Genomic DNA, 13595 nt, shown 5'->3' with positions numbered 1-13595 from the left:
GTGGATAATAGCTTAACTACTGCATTAATGGAGCTCTGGAGTTGAGAGCTGAAATTTAGGGATGGTGTAAAAAAAGGGAAGGGGCCAGCAGTGTATCAGCTCAGGAATGGGTAAATCCTTTCCTGGGAGGGTCAAAATGGGATCTGTGCTGGTAATAATCCACCTGTGATAGAAGGCCTGAGAGAGACATGGAGATGCCCTGATTTTTTTTTGCCACCTAAGTATGAGTGAGATAAATGTGGAGGGAAGAAATGGATCCAGAAGCAGGAGTGGAAGAAAATGCTCTAATCCCTAGGAAAGTTTCTAAGTCCTCTGAAGCTGTGGCTATTGGGGACCTAAAAGTGGTATAGCATAAATGAAGAAAAAGATGACTGTGACAAGGAATTTCCTTTGCAAACCTGAAAAAATGAGAATGCAAAAAGCTAACAAAACCAAGCCTAGGGCTTTTAAAAGGCTTCAGAGACTCTTGCAGGATACTGATGGGTTATGGCTTGCCTCTTCAACAAATAAAGAACATGTCACTGCCCATGCCGATGTGAAGAATACTCTGATCAGAGACTGAAAAACACCATAGAACATTTTGTCTTCTCCAAGTCTTACAGGGGACCAAGACATTTTCACTTAAACTGCTGTGGCTTGTATTCAAGACTGAATCAGCATGTGGTTTAAGCAGGATTGTGTTGATGTCTTTTGTGTTGAAATTAATCAATTTCCAATCTTCGGAGACAAAACCTGATTGTACTGAAACTCCAAAAATGTGGATGCACAATAACAAAATCTAGATGAAGTTGCTACTTTTACAGGGTGCTGGATATGGTGTGATTACTGTCTCAGATTTGTGGCTCTTTCAATACTAAGAGTAAATCTCTTCCATTTTAGTGTGCCTTTTTAACTTATATAATTATTTGACTTTAAACTCTGAAAATTAATGGGGTTAACAGAAAAAAACAGTCAGCTGGTGATGCTTTTCTTTTCTAGTCCAATGCATTGTCACAGAGCACAAACTTTAGGGTAAATAGTATAATTCCTTAAGAGAATTTCAGCAGCTAGCAAGCATAAGAGAGCATTTAGATGATTATTTAGAGTCCCAGAGGAAAGAGTCCAGAAGGAAAGAAGTTTCCCCCATACAGTGTTTTGACAGGGATAGCAAGCAGACCAGAGGTCTGAATCAACAAACACAAACCTCATTGAAGCCTGCAACTTAAGTGCTAGAAGGGACAATCTGTTTTAGTCATGCCTTTGAGCACAATTTAAATCTAATTTTAGCACACAATAAAAATGAATGCTCTGTTTTCCCAATGCTGAGCCTGACTTTCTATACCAGATGGTTTTATATTTATGTTAAAGCTCAACGTACAGTATGCCAATGCTCACTGGATCTGCTAAAAGTGATCTTGTATTTTTTTTCTGTTGAGCACAAAATATGTTATTTGCTAATTTTGGCATGCAAAAATGTTTGTCTTTCTAGCTTGTTGTCATATTCTGGTTTACCTGGTGTTAAGGGTTTGTTGTTTTTTATGGTAAGAAGTGTGTGGTGTTTCTACTTTAAGGATTGATTCAGGTACAAGCAATAACATCTGTGCACAAGTCACATCTAGACCTCCAGTTATGGCTCTGAATTTTGATTTTTTGAATTTGTATCTGGCTGTTGTCCATGCTTTATTTTTCGTTCATTTCTGAGCTTCCTCTGCCCTCGTGCTATGTCTTTGCATCTGTGCAAGCTCTGACCTGAAGGCATTGCCATGCTGACATTAAATCAGTGCAGCAATGCTTTTGGATGGTAGTCAGCTGGTGTCCCTGGAGCTCTGGCAGCTTGACCTATTTTTATTATTTCCTGCAAAGATTCTGTGAACAGAAATGTGCCTAAAATTAGACTGTGAGTAAAGCCTGGACTCCACCTTGCAGGTGAAACCTTGATGAAAAATGAAATGTCACCTGTGTCACTGACATTTGTCTGATTTGTGCCACTTCCTGCACTGAAAACTCTGTGGTCCTGCAGAGCTGTAGCCACAAAGTGTGTTGAAAATGTTCCCTTTTTGATTGTTTTATTTGTATCTGCTTTAGAATGGCAAATGACTATTCAAGATGGATGGCAGCTGTGAATTTCTCTATATTTATTTTCACAGTCCTGTCCTCAGATTCTTGACCCTTTTCTAAAAGCAGGGTGAGGTTATGAGCATGATAACCTGCTAAGGGCAGGGGATGCTTCTGAGCAGATGGGAATATGGAGCTGGTTGTCTTTGCATTCCTTTGTGGCTACCACAGGCTGATAACAATTTATTTTACCTGACCTTTAGGCAGTAAATATGCAGTGCAAGGATGAAGTGCTGCACTGGTTTCTCTTTGATTCTTCTATTACTAGAGTCATATTTCCCACCTACAGATGATACAGACTACCTGTTTTGTTACCTTCCACTTAATTGGCCTGGCTGCTTATTAATCTGAAGCTTTATGTGGGTTCCATCCTCTTTCTTTCTCAGTTATCAGCAGTCATTGGTATGCTAATACTCAGAGCATTTCTGAAAGGTGGACCAATATACTAAGGTCTGAGAGATAAAACATCCTCACTTGCCACCAAGCGCAGAGGTATCTGGTGGGGATTGATTACCCAAATTCTAGGATAGTTTCCCAGCCACTGAATCATCTTTTTTCCCTTCTAGCAGCAGACAATTATGTTATATAAGAATATCATGTACCTAAACTATGTACATTTTAATTTTAAGGAGGAGTGGAATGCTGAACCTGATACCAACAAACAAAGAAGGACTGGTTGTAGATGTCAAGGTTGGGGGCAATCCTGGTAGCAGTGGCCATGACATGTTAGAGTTTAATATCAACAGACGAAGAAACAGAGTGATAAGTAAAAGTTCAATCCTGGAATTTAAAAGGGCCAACTTTCCCCTCTTCATGACTCTACTTGGAAATACCCAGTGGACTAGGGCTCTGGAAGGAAGGGGGGCCCAAGAGACCTGGTTAATATTCAAACATTATCTGCTCCAAGCTCAAGAGAAATGTATTCCCTCGAAAAAAAAAATCAAGTAAGGCAAACAGAAGACCTGCATGGATAAGCAAGGGACTCTGATTAAAACTCAAAAACAAAAAGGAGGTTTACAATATGTGGAAAAAAAGACTGGTCAATTGGGAGTATTATAGAGAGAGAGCCAGAAAGTGTAGAGATGCAGCAAGGAAAGCCAAGGCCCTCCTGGCACTGAATCTGGCCAGAGGGGTGAAGGAGAACAAGAAGAGTTTTTTCAAGTATATCAATGATAAAAGGAAGAGCAGGGAAAAGGTGGCCCCACTGCTGAATGAGAGGGGAGATACAGGAACTGATGATGCAGAGATGGCAGAGTTGCTGAATGCCTTCTTTACCTCAGTCTTCACTCCTAAGACCAGCCCTCAGGAACCTCAGTCTCTAGAAGCAAGGGAGCAGAACTGGAGAGATGTGAACATTCCGCTGGTCAGTCAGGACAGGTTTAGACACTTCTTATACCATCTGAAGACACACAAATCCACGGGGCCTGATGGGATGCATCCATGAGTACTGAGAGAGCTGCTGACACTGTTGCTGAACCTCTCTCCATCATCTATGAAAAGTCCTGGAGAACAGGAGAGGTGCCTGGGGACTGGAAGAAAGCAAATGTCACTCCAGTCTTCAAAAAAGGCAAGGAGGAGGACCTAGGCAACTACAGAGCAGTCAGCCTCACCTCCATCCCTGCAAAGATGATGGAGCAGCTCATCCTGGAGGTCATCTCTAACCACAGGGAAGACAAGAGGGTTATCAGGAGTAGCCAACATGGATTTACCAAGGAAAGATCCTGTCTAACTAATCTGATACCCTCTATGAAGTTATGACCAAGTGGGTAGATGAGGGCAGAGCAGTGGATGTCATATATCTTGACTTCAGTAAAGCTTTTGATACAGTGTCCCATAACATCCCCATAGAAAAGCTCAGGAGATGTGTCATAGATGGCTGTCAGTGAGGTGGATTGCAAACTGGCTCCACAACAGAGTTCAGAGGGTCATCATCAGTGGCATAGTGTCAGCTTGGAAGCCTGTGGCAAGTGGTGTCCCCCAGGGATTCGTATTGGGTCCAGTTTTGTTCAATATCTTCATCAAGGACCTGGCTGAGGGGATTGAGTGTACCTTCAGAAAGTTCCTCATGATACAAAACTGGGGAGGGGTGGCTGACACCCCTCAGACTGTGCAGCCATCCAATGTGACCTGGACAGGCTGAGAGCTGGCTGCAGGCAAACCTCATGAAGTTTAATAAGGACAAGTGCAGGGTCCTACATCTGAGGAGGAGTAACAACAGGCACCAGGACAGATTAGAGGCTGCCCTGCTGGAGAGCAACTCCACAGAGAAAGACCTTGGAGTGCTGGTGGACAGCAAGTTCTCCATGGAACAACAATGTGCTCTTGTGGCCAAGAGAGCCAATGGAATCCTGGTATATATCAAGAAAGGTGTGTCCAGCAGATCTGAGGAGATTCTTCTACCTCTCTACTCTGCTCTGGTGAGACCACACCTGGAATATCATGTCCAGTTTTGGGCTCCCCAGTTCAAGAGAGAGAGAGACCTGCTGGAGAGACTCCAATGGAGAGCCACGAGGATGATTAGGGGACTTGAGCATCTCCCCTGTGAAGGGAGACTGAGATCCCTGGGGCTGTTTAGAGTGGAGAAGAAAAGACTGAGAGGGGATCTCATAAATGTCTATCAATATCTGAGGGGTAGGAGTCAAGTGGAGGGGGCCAGGCTCTTTTTGGTGGTTCACAGTAATAAGGAAAATCAGGTTCAAACTGGAATATAGAAGATTTCACCTCAACATGAGGGTGATGGAGCACGGGAACAGGCTGCCCAGGGGGGTTGTGGAGTTTCCTTCTCTGGAGACTTTCAAAACTCACCTGGATGCATTCCTCTGTGGACTACCTTAAGTGATGCTGCTTTGGCAGGGGTGTTGGACCCAATGATGTCTTGAGGTCCCTTCCAACCTCTGATATACTGTGATGCTGTAATTTGGTGTGATGCAAAACTTGTTCTTTCTTTAATGGTCTCTATAAAAATCCCTTCCAAGACAAAGCATTCTGTGCTTCCATGAACGTTTTCCAACTGTTATCCACTAAGTCAATGTTTGCTTACAATGAAAGCACTGTGATCATACTTGAGCTACTGAAATTCTCCTCTTAGCTTGAAAATAATTATATTTTAGAAGGAGAAGTAACATACAAAAAAATTGGGAACAGCTATATGCTCATTAAATGTTGTTGTTTCTCTGCACACATTAAACATTTGGACCCAAATGCTTCTGCCTTTCTTTGGTGAGCTCCACCAACAGAGCAGGTGAGCTGCAGCTGGTCTCCTGACATTAAACAGAAGTGAAACAGAGACAGGAGTGTTCGAGAGTGCCAGTTTGTTGGCTGGATGTTGGTCATGTTTTACTGAAGTCAATGTCATTTGATATCTTCAAATGCCTTTTAGCGAGGAACTTTTGTGTTAGTTTTGGCAGCAACTTGTCTTTTTTATCTTGCTCTGGTACCTTACCTAGGTCATGCCACTGTTACATGTTTAGTAACTTATTCACAGGGTGGCATGCACAGGCACTCTGCTGACTTTCCCTACCATTCCTTGACCTGAGGGTTCATAAGCTTAGTCACAGTGATGCACAGAGAGGTCGACATCTCTAGTAGTTCCATTTTCTTTTTCTTGTTTTGATGTGTTAAACTGCTTTAAAAATGCTGAGAAATGCACAAAGTAGTTTCTTTGTAAAAAATCCTCACCTTCCTACAGGCCACCTGCTAAGTTACAGATGACAGACACTATAGAAGTTCTTGCTCATTGAGAGAAAGATGTTAAGCACCCCCTATAATAAGTCAGGGTATGGTAAGTCTGTATTTGGACCAATTAAAAAGTTTGTTTCTCTCCATCACATGTAAATTTTGTCCCCAGAAATCTTGTCTACATGGCATTATGACAGACCAGGGAGAGTGGAAGCAGTGACAAGAGACCGTAGGCACAAACTGAAACATAGGTTCCATGTAAACATAAAAAATTCTTTAGGTCGAGGTAGCAAAGCACTGCAACAGGTTTCTCAGAGAGGTTGTAGAGTCTGTCTCTGGAGGCATTCAAAACCTGTTTGGATGTGATCCTGCTGTAGCGGGGGGGTTGCACTAGATCTTGAGAGGTCCCTTTGAACCCCTACCATCTGTGATTCTGTGAATGTTGCTACCTATCGAATGTAAGCCTTTTTTAGACTAACAAAAAAAAACCAACAAAAAACAAAAACAAAGAGAAAGAAACTGCAATTTGTTAGATAACAGCAGTGACCTTGTTCAATTTTAGGCGGGGCTTGTTGTTTTTTAAGAAAACTATTGAGTACAAGTACATAGAATCATAGAATCAGTCAGGGATGGAAGGGACCACAAGGATCATCTAGTTCCAATCCCCCTGCCATGGGCAGGGACACCTCACACTAAATCAGGCTGGCCAGAGCCTCATCCAGCCCAGCCTTAAACACCTCCAGGGATGGGGCCTCAACCAGCTCCCTGGGCAACCCATTCCAGGGGCTCACCACTCTCATGGGGAAGAACTTCTTCCTCACTTCCAGCATGAATGTCCCCACTTCCAGCTTTGTTCCTTTCCCCCTAGTCCTGACACTATCTGGTAAGCCTAAAAAGTCCCTTCCCAGCTTTCTTGGAGTCCCCTTTCAGATACTGGAAGGCCACAAGAAGGTCACCTCGGAGCCTTCTTTTCTCCAGACTGAACAGCCCCAACTCTCTCAGTCTGTCCTCATAGGAGAGGTGCTCCAGCCCTCTGACCATCCTCGTGGCCCTTCTCTGGACACGCTCCAGCACCTCCAGATCCCTTTACATTTTAGTAACAATTATGGCAAAACCAAAGACAAAGGTAACAGGAAAAATGGTTTAACTAGTTTGCAGCTTTATTCATTAATACCTGAGAAAACTATCCTGCAGTAAGTCAGCACTAATCCATATCCTGGCACAGTACTATATATAGCATCTTGACTTCTCTGGACATTATTGACAGAGATGTCACAGAAACACAGAAAACATACAGTTGGAAGAGACCTCCAAGCTCATCCAGTCCAACCTTCGACCCAGCACTGCAGGGTCAATCCTAAACCATGTCCCTAAGCACCAGCTCCACACACTGCTTGAACACCTCCAGGGATGGTGACTCCAGCACTGCCCTGGGCAGACCATTCCAATGTTTGAGAGCACTCTCTGGCAAGAAAGATTTCCTAGCAGCCAGCCTGAACCTGCCCTGCTGCAGCTTGGAAACATTTCTTCCACTCCTGCCTCTTGCCACCAAGAAGTGTCTGCCCCTCCTCATTCCAACCTCCCTTCAGGGAGCTGTAGAGGGTAATGAGATCTCCCCTCAGCCTCTTCTCCAGCCTGAACACCCTCATCTCCCTCAGCCCCTCCTCGTAGTCCATGTGCTCCAGACCCTTCTCAAGCCTCATTGCCCTTCTCTAGACAGGCTCCAGCCCCTCAATGTCCTTCCTGCAGTGAGGGCACAGAGCTGAACACAGCACTGGAGGTGTGGCCTCCGCAGTGCTGAGCACAGGGGGATGGTCACCTCCTGTACCTGCTAGACACCCTGTTTCTAACCCAATCCAGGATGCCATTGGCTTTCTTGGCCACCTGGCCACTGCTAGCTCATATTTAATCATCTGTCCACCAGAACCCCCAGGTCCCTCTCCAAGCTTCAGCTTTCCAACCACACATCCCCAAATGTGTGTGTAAATATTATGTCCTCAGGAAGGTGAGGGTATGTCTGAGACTCAAATTCAGAACTGTTTGTGTGACTGGTAAAAATAGTTAAAATTGCAAAATTTTTTTTATTTTTTTTTTTTTATTTTTTTTTTACTTTTCCCAATGGTATTTGGTATTTTCAGTTTTGGAAATGGAATGGTTGAAATGTTGTAACACCTCTGTGCCTGTCTGTCCCATTTTAAAGGAAACTTGCAGCAATTCACTGGTTTGCCGGAGATCCATATTCTGATGACACTCCAGCTGTTCCTGTGTGGTGAAATTAAATGTGATACTTCAGTGTTTTCTACAGCAGTATTTGGTTTGGTTATTTTCAATATGTCCTTCCAGAGAAATGTTATATGTGACAGGGAATTTGCCTTTTTGTCAGGCTGCAGCACCTCACGTCTCTTCTGGGTTTGATCTCACATATGGAGAGCTGATGGCAAGGCTTTTGTGATTCAATGGAGTAAGAAAACCTGGGGAATGAAGTCATCACTCTGCCTCTCTTGCTCCAGTGAGTGGTTGAAAGGGGACAGAGTGAGGCTGAGACCCTGAGTTCCCTCCTGATACAGTACAGTCATACACAACTGATGTCAGAGATGGCTCAGGGTTCCTCAGCAGTGTAATCTAAATGGAGTTTTGATGCCATGTGACTGCAGGAACATGTCCAGGCTATTTCAGCTGCAGGAAGGAAGGAGGTAGGGGAAAGATGGATCTGTCATGCATCTTACTGGAAATAACATCCTGCTGGCTACAGTTGCCTGGGTAGATATGAGGTGTAGCAGTATCGATTGGTGGTGTAGTGATAAACTGCTTCTCCAGCAGTTAACAGTTGCCTGAAGCTATAATTATTTTTAATGACAGCATCCATGGTCTTCTGGGGGACTGGAGTAGGCAAAGTCACCAACCGAGCCACTAGAATTCTGCAGCTGACTGTAAATTGCTGTCTAGGGCTGTGCTTGGCCCTGCGCGGCCAAGTTGTTGCTCTGGGATTTCTGAAAGCCTCCTGGCTGGCACCAGCTTTCCCTGAGGCGTAAGTAGGAGCTAGCTAGTCTCTTATGCAGAATCCAGCAGACAGAGAAGCTAGAGCAAAAGCTATGCTGTTGTACTCTTAATTGACATTGATCTTCATCTGCTTATGGCAGCCTTAAATAAGCTTCTTGTGCAGGCATTCAACTCTGTCAAGTCTAAATTTAATCTAAAACACTCCTGTTAGATATCCTTTGGAAATCTTGTGACAATTCAAGATAGATTTACTTTATTCCATTTTTTTTCTTTACACAGAAAACAATTTTGTTCTATGTTTTTAAGATTAGACTTGGAAGTTTTGACCTTCTTTATAGGTTCTTCTGTCACAAAATGGTGTTTTTGACTGCTCCGTATATTCTGATGTGTTTTTTTTCTTCCCCTTGATACCGGCCCCCATTGGGTGACAAATGAAGGCAGGAACCCTATTGCTGTATAGCAATAAGATTCCAGAAACACAGAGAGAAGAGAAGCTCAGAATTTCTCCCAGAAGTCCTTTATTGCTGGGTTCTGGAATCCCCTGCTTTACAGTTTCAGAGTCACATATACAGCAGAAGTCTTGGAAGCCCTTACCAAACGAAGCAGCTAACAGAAGTCCTGAGCATGTCCCTAGCAGCATCCCTACACCAAAGCCCTAGCCAGAAGAAATGGCAAACTAACTAGCAGCCCTAACTGAAGTCATTCCCACCTAAGTCCCTAACCCGAGAGTCACTCTTGCTCGGAGTGGTTCTTTTATACTCTTTGTTATCAATCCCTTAACCAGTAAAATCCAACCACATAGGTAAGCTAAAATCTTTTCCCAGTTAGAGGTGCCAGCATGTCAAGCAGGTGGCTTTTGCAGCATGTTGCAATCAAAGGGTGCCAGCATTAGGATGTTGTTCTTGGCACACATGGAATGTGATTATTTTGCTCTATGCAGCTAAGGCATTGGCCAGCTAAGGAATCCTGCATTCTGCAGGTGGCCAGCAGCTGCTCTCAGAGCAGTGGCTGCAACATTGTTGTTACTGAATCACCTGATTTACTGTGCTTTGTCCAGTGTTGAGGGAAGATGATGTATGATTGAGTATATCACAGTAATACTATGGAATGCAGGTGTGGCTCTGAAACATTATAAAGTCATCTTATTATTGATATGTTACTATTAATATTGATGTCATAATACAGTGTTGCATCAATTGTAATCAATTGCTCAGATAAGGAAAGTAAACAGAAACTGTTCCCAGTAAAGCAATTCAAAGCTTACATATAGAGCAGCCCTGGCAAGGTCAAGCAAGGAGACTTCACACTGGCATTTTACTGAATAACTGAAATTTTATTGACTTACGTTCCACATGATGGAGCATTAAGCAGTCCCCCACACCCTGATTCCTTTCTCAATGGCAGTGGGAATGACCTGCAATTCCCATCAAATTATGGTTCCTTGGAACTGTAGCTCTCACTCTGTGTTGCTTTTTAACATGACTGCCTTTTTCTTTTTTTTTTTCAATTCCTCAAACCCATCTCTAGAATTAAGGATTTTCTTTAGAGGAGATCTTTTTATTGCATTTTGAAAATTTTCACAAGATTTACCTCTTTGGAAATTCAAATTTTCTCTGTAACAACTTCATATTGATAACAAAAGGAGTCTTGACATCTCAGTAGAAATTTTTACCATAGACCAGATGTTGGAAAGTCTTGATTCATTTCCTCAAACCACAACTGAGCTGAAATGTGACAATATGCTGGGTCTTTAGACTGCACTAGCACTTTGAAAGGGAAACTGGTGGTGTGAGGGCTCAGAACTTGTCTTTTAAGGGAGTATTTTTCAGATTTTTGTCATGGTTGTGTGTGATTATGTAGCATAATACATTTCCAGCCCCATACTGAGGTACACACAAGTCAGTGCAGACCATCTTATAAGTTTAAGTTGCACTCACATGCACTGGAATCACAGAAAACATTCATTTGGAAGAGACCTCCAAGCTCATTCAGTCCAACCTTTGACCCAGCACTGAAGGGTCAGCACTAAACTATGTTGCTAAGCACCAGCTCCTCACACTGCTTGAACACCTCCAGGGATGGTGACTCCAGCACTGCCCTGGGTAGACCATTCCAATGTGAGAACCTTCTCTGTGAAAAAATATTTCCTAGTATCCAGCTTGTCCTTGAAAACATCATAGTCTATGTTTCAGCAGAAGCAGGAATAAAATGCTGGTTTCTCAAGCAAGTGCTCTGCTTGTTAGGCCCAAACCAAGTGATGGTTTTACTGCCACCATCTTAAAGGGAGCTACTGATTATGCAAGCAGTTCTGTATGTTCAACCATCCTGCTCTGGTGCTCTGTATGAAAATACAACATGGAAATATTAAAAACTGGGATTTATGACTATGAATCACTCCTCTGCCCAGGTGAGGGAAGGATAGAATCTGAGGAGTTGTTTGGAGATGGAAACGGTCTCATTGGTGCCTTTTTTTTTTTTTTTTTTCTAAGACATGGACTGAGAGGACTTTTCTTGGAAGGCAGTACTGATGGCAGCTGGTATCACACTGTGGAAGTGAGGACGTACAGTCCTGTCCTGAGTCATCCAGGCTCATGGCCAATTACAGCTACACTGAGGAGCTGCATTCTCCTTATGTATGCATTCTTCAGCATACATACAATGATTTACTTCTCCTCATATGCATGCTAAAGAAGTCATCTTAATGTTTCTAGAATTAAACTTGACAAGTTTGGTCTGGCAAGATAAATAATCCTTGATTATGATGTTGGAGGAAGTTTTGAAAAAATACAAACATGTATTTGCTTCTACCTAACACTGATGTTTTTTGCATCAATCAGAATTCTTACAGCATGTCTCAAATTCTGGGACAGTAAGAAGTTATGCAGCTGCATTTTAGCTCCCAGTTTGCCAAAGGAATGAGCTATAAGGTTATGCACTTCTGTACTCTGGTGTCAACTTGTGGCCACGTAGAGTAACAGCTTCTGAGCTACTTCTTCCTGTGTGGAATTTTGTTTCTTCTTTGGGCTTCTGGATTGGTATCCATGCTTTCATCCTCAAGTTCCTTGCTCTGGTGTGTTTGCTAATAGAGCGATTTATATTCATTTTTGCGTCCCTGACTGCTGTTGAAATGGCATCTGTCAGAACACTGACGTTGAGGAAGCCAGATGTGCTTATGGGGCTCAGATGCTCAATCAAATGAGTTGTAAATTATAATCCTGTTCAGATTGTCAGCATTCCCAATTTATTAGTCTGAATGTTGCCCATGGGATGGTTGTGGCTAACTTTATTTCAGTGTTTAATCAAGCCCTGTGCTGTGATTGCTACCGTTTTGCTAAGTCAAAACTTTTCCGCCTAGTAGTCTAAATCTCTTTATTCTTATGTGATCCTTTTTCTCCCTTCTTAATCTGAAGTTCTGCACTTGCTATTCTCCTTTCTGTGTGTTTCCTGTCTTTTCAAAGTCTTTCCTGTTTTTTTTTTTTGGCTACAGCATCCTTTTCTAAACTTGAGATCTGACTTTAGAGGATAGTGCTGGTGTCACTTGAAGGTATTTTCTGTTTAAAACCCAAAAACTCTATGCTGCAGTTTCTGGAAGCACTTCTGGCCTAGCCAGCTTCCATTGAACTGTTTAATACTTTCCCTGGCAAGAATATCTGAGACAAAACAGGGGACACTTTCAGAGATTCAGTTTTATGGCCAGAACTTGATACACAAAATATGAACAGGTTGAGAATTCCTTGCTTGAATTGCTCTTTCTGAATTAGAGATTTCATCCTTTTAAAGCTGTTTAAAACATTATAATTTGTTTTTCCATAGACTTCCTTACAATGAAGTGAGTTAAATTTCCCTTGTCTTCTTGCTGCTGAAAAGAATGTTCCTAATACTTAGGAAGCAGTTTAAAGGTTAAACACAGTGGAAGTGGTTGAGTAAACTTTATTACCTCAGGATAAAAATTATATTTCTTCCTGAGTCATCTTATTTGTGAGTAGCCATTCTGTTCACTCAGGCTGTGACGTTTTCAAAGACATTTTCTAGAAGCAGCCTGTACCCCTGGAGACAAAATTAGCTTCAGATATTCTTGCATTACACCATGCATCTGCAAACGGCCAAGCTTCTCTTACAGTCGGCTTCCTGCAAGCACTTGGCCTTAACACATCCTATCTAGTGCTGCAGTGTTTGCCAGAGAGGATTTCCATGCACAGTATGCACAGAGAAATGTTTGTAAACTGCATGTGCGCTGTGAAAACTGGATGCAGTTCCAGTAGAAGACCAACTTGTAATCACTTACTGGATGCATTCTGTATTTTGAAGTGTTGGAAGCAAAGAATACCACAGCAGGTCTTTAATCTTTCCTGTGTTCCTTGATCTTTGTGATGTCATGACAGAAAAGATTCTATTTCTCTTCCTTGTTTGTAACTTGATTAATATCCTGTTGGGACATTCTATTATCTGTTAATGATAGGAGTCTTGGTAGTTCAAGTTAAAGAAGTGATTTAGAAAACAAGGACAAGTGGGTCTGGTGAATAATTGTGAAAATATGTGCTATGTGTTGAAGAATTCTGAGCTCCTTAGGCCAGACAGCCCAGTATTTTCAGCTGCACTCCAAAAACCCCGGTCTTTGCAAGTGCACGTGTTTGAATTTTGGAAGACCAACATTTGCATAGCTTTATTTGTGCAGTGTAGTTGGATGAGCAATTGATCCTTCCATGTGCAGCAAGAGTCATGTCTGTGTAAAAATTGTCTGGTGGCCTGGTGGTGGTGGCTGTTGCACCTCTCTTGTCGTTCATGTCAGTTTTGTGAAGCTGTGCCTGACCATGATTACATTC

The sequence above is a fragment of the Indicator indicator genome, chromosome 13 (assembly GCF_027791375.1).
Source record: "Indicator indicator isolate 239-I01 chromosome 13, UM_Iind_1.1, whole genome shotgun sequence".
Classification (NCBI taxonomy): domain Eukaryota; kingdom Metazoa; phylum Chordata; class Aves; order Piciformes; family Indicatoridae; genus Indicator; species Indicator indicator.
The sequence above is the reverse complement of the archived record's forward strand: the minus strand, read 5'-3'. Positions refer to the sequence as shown.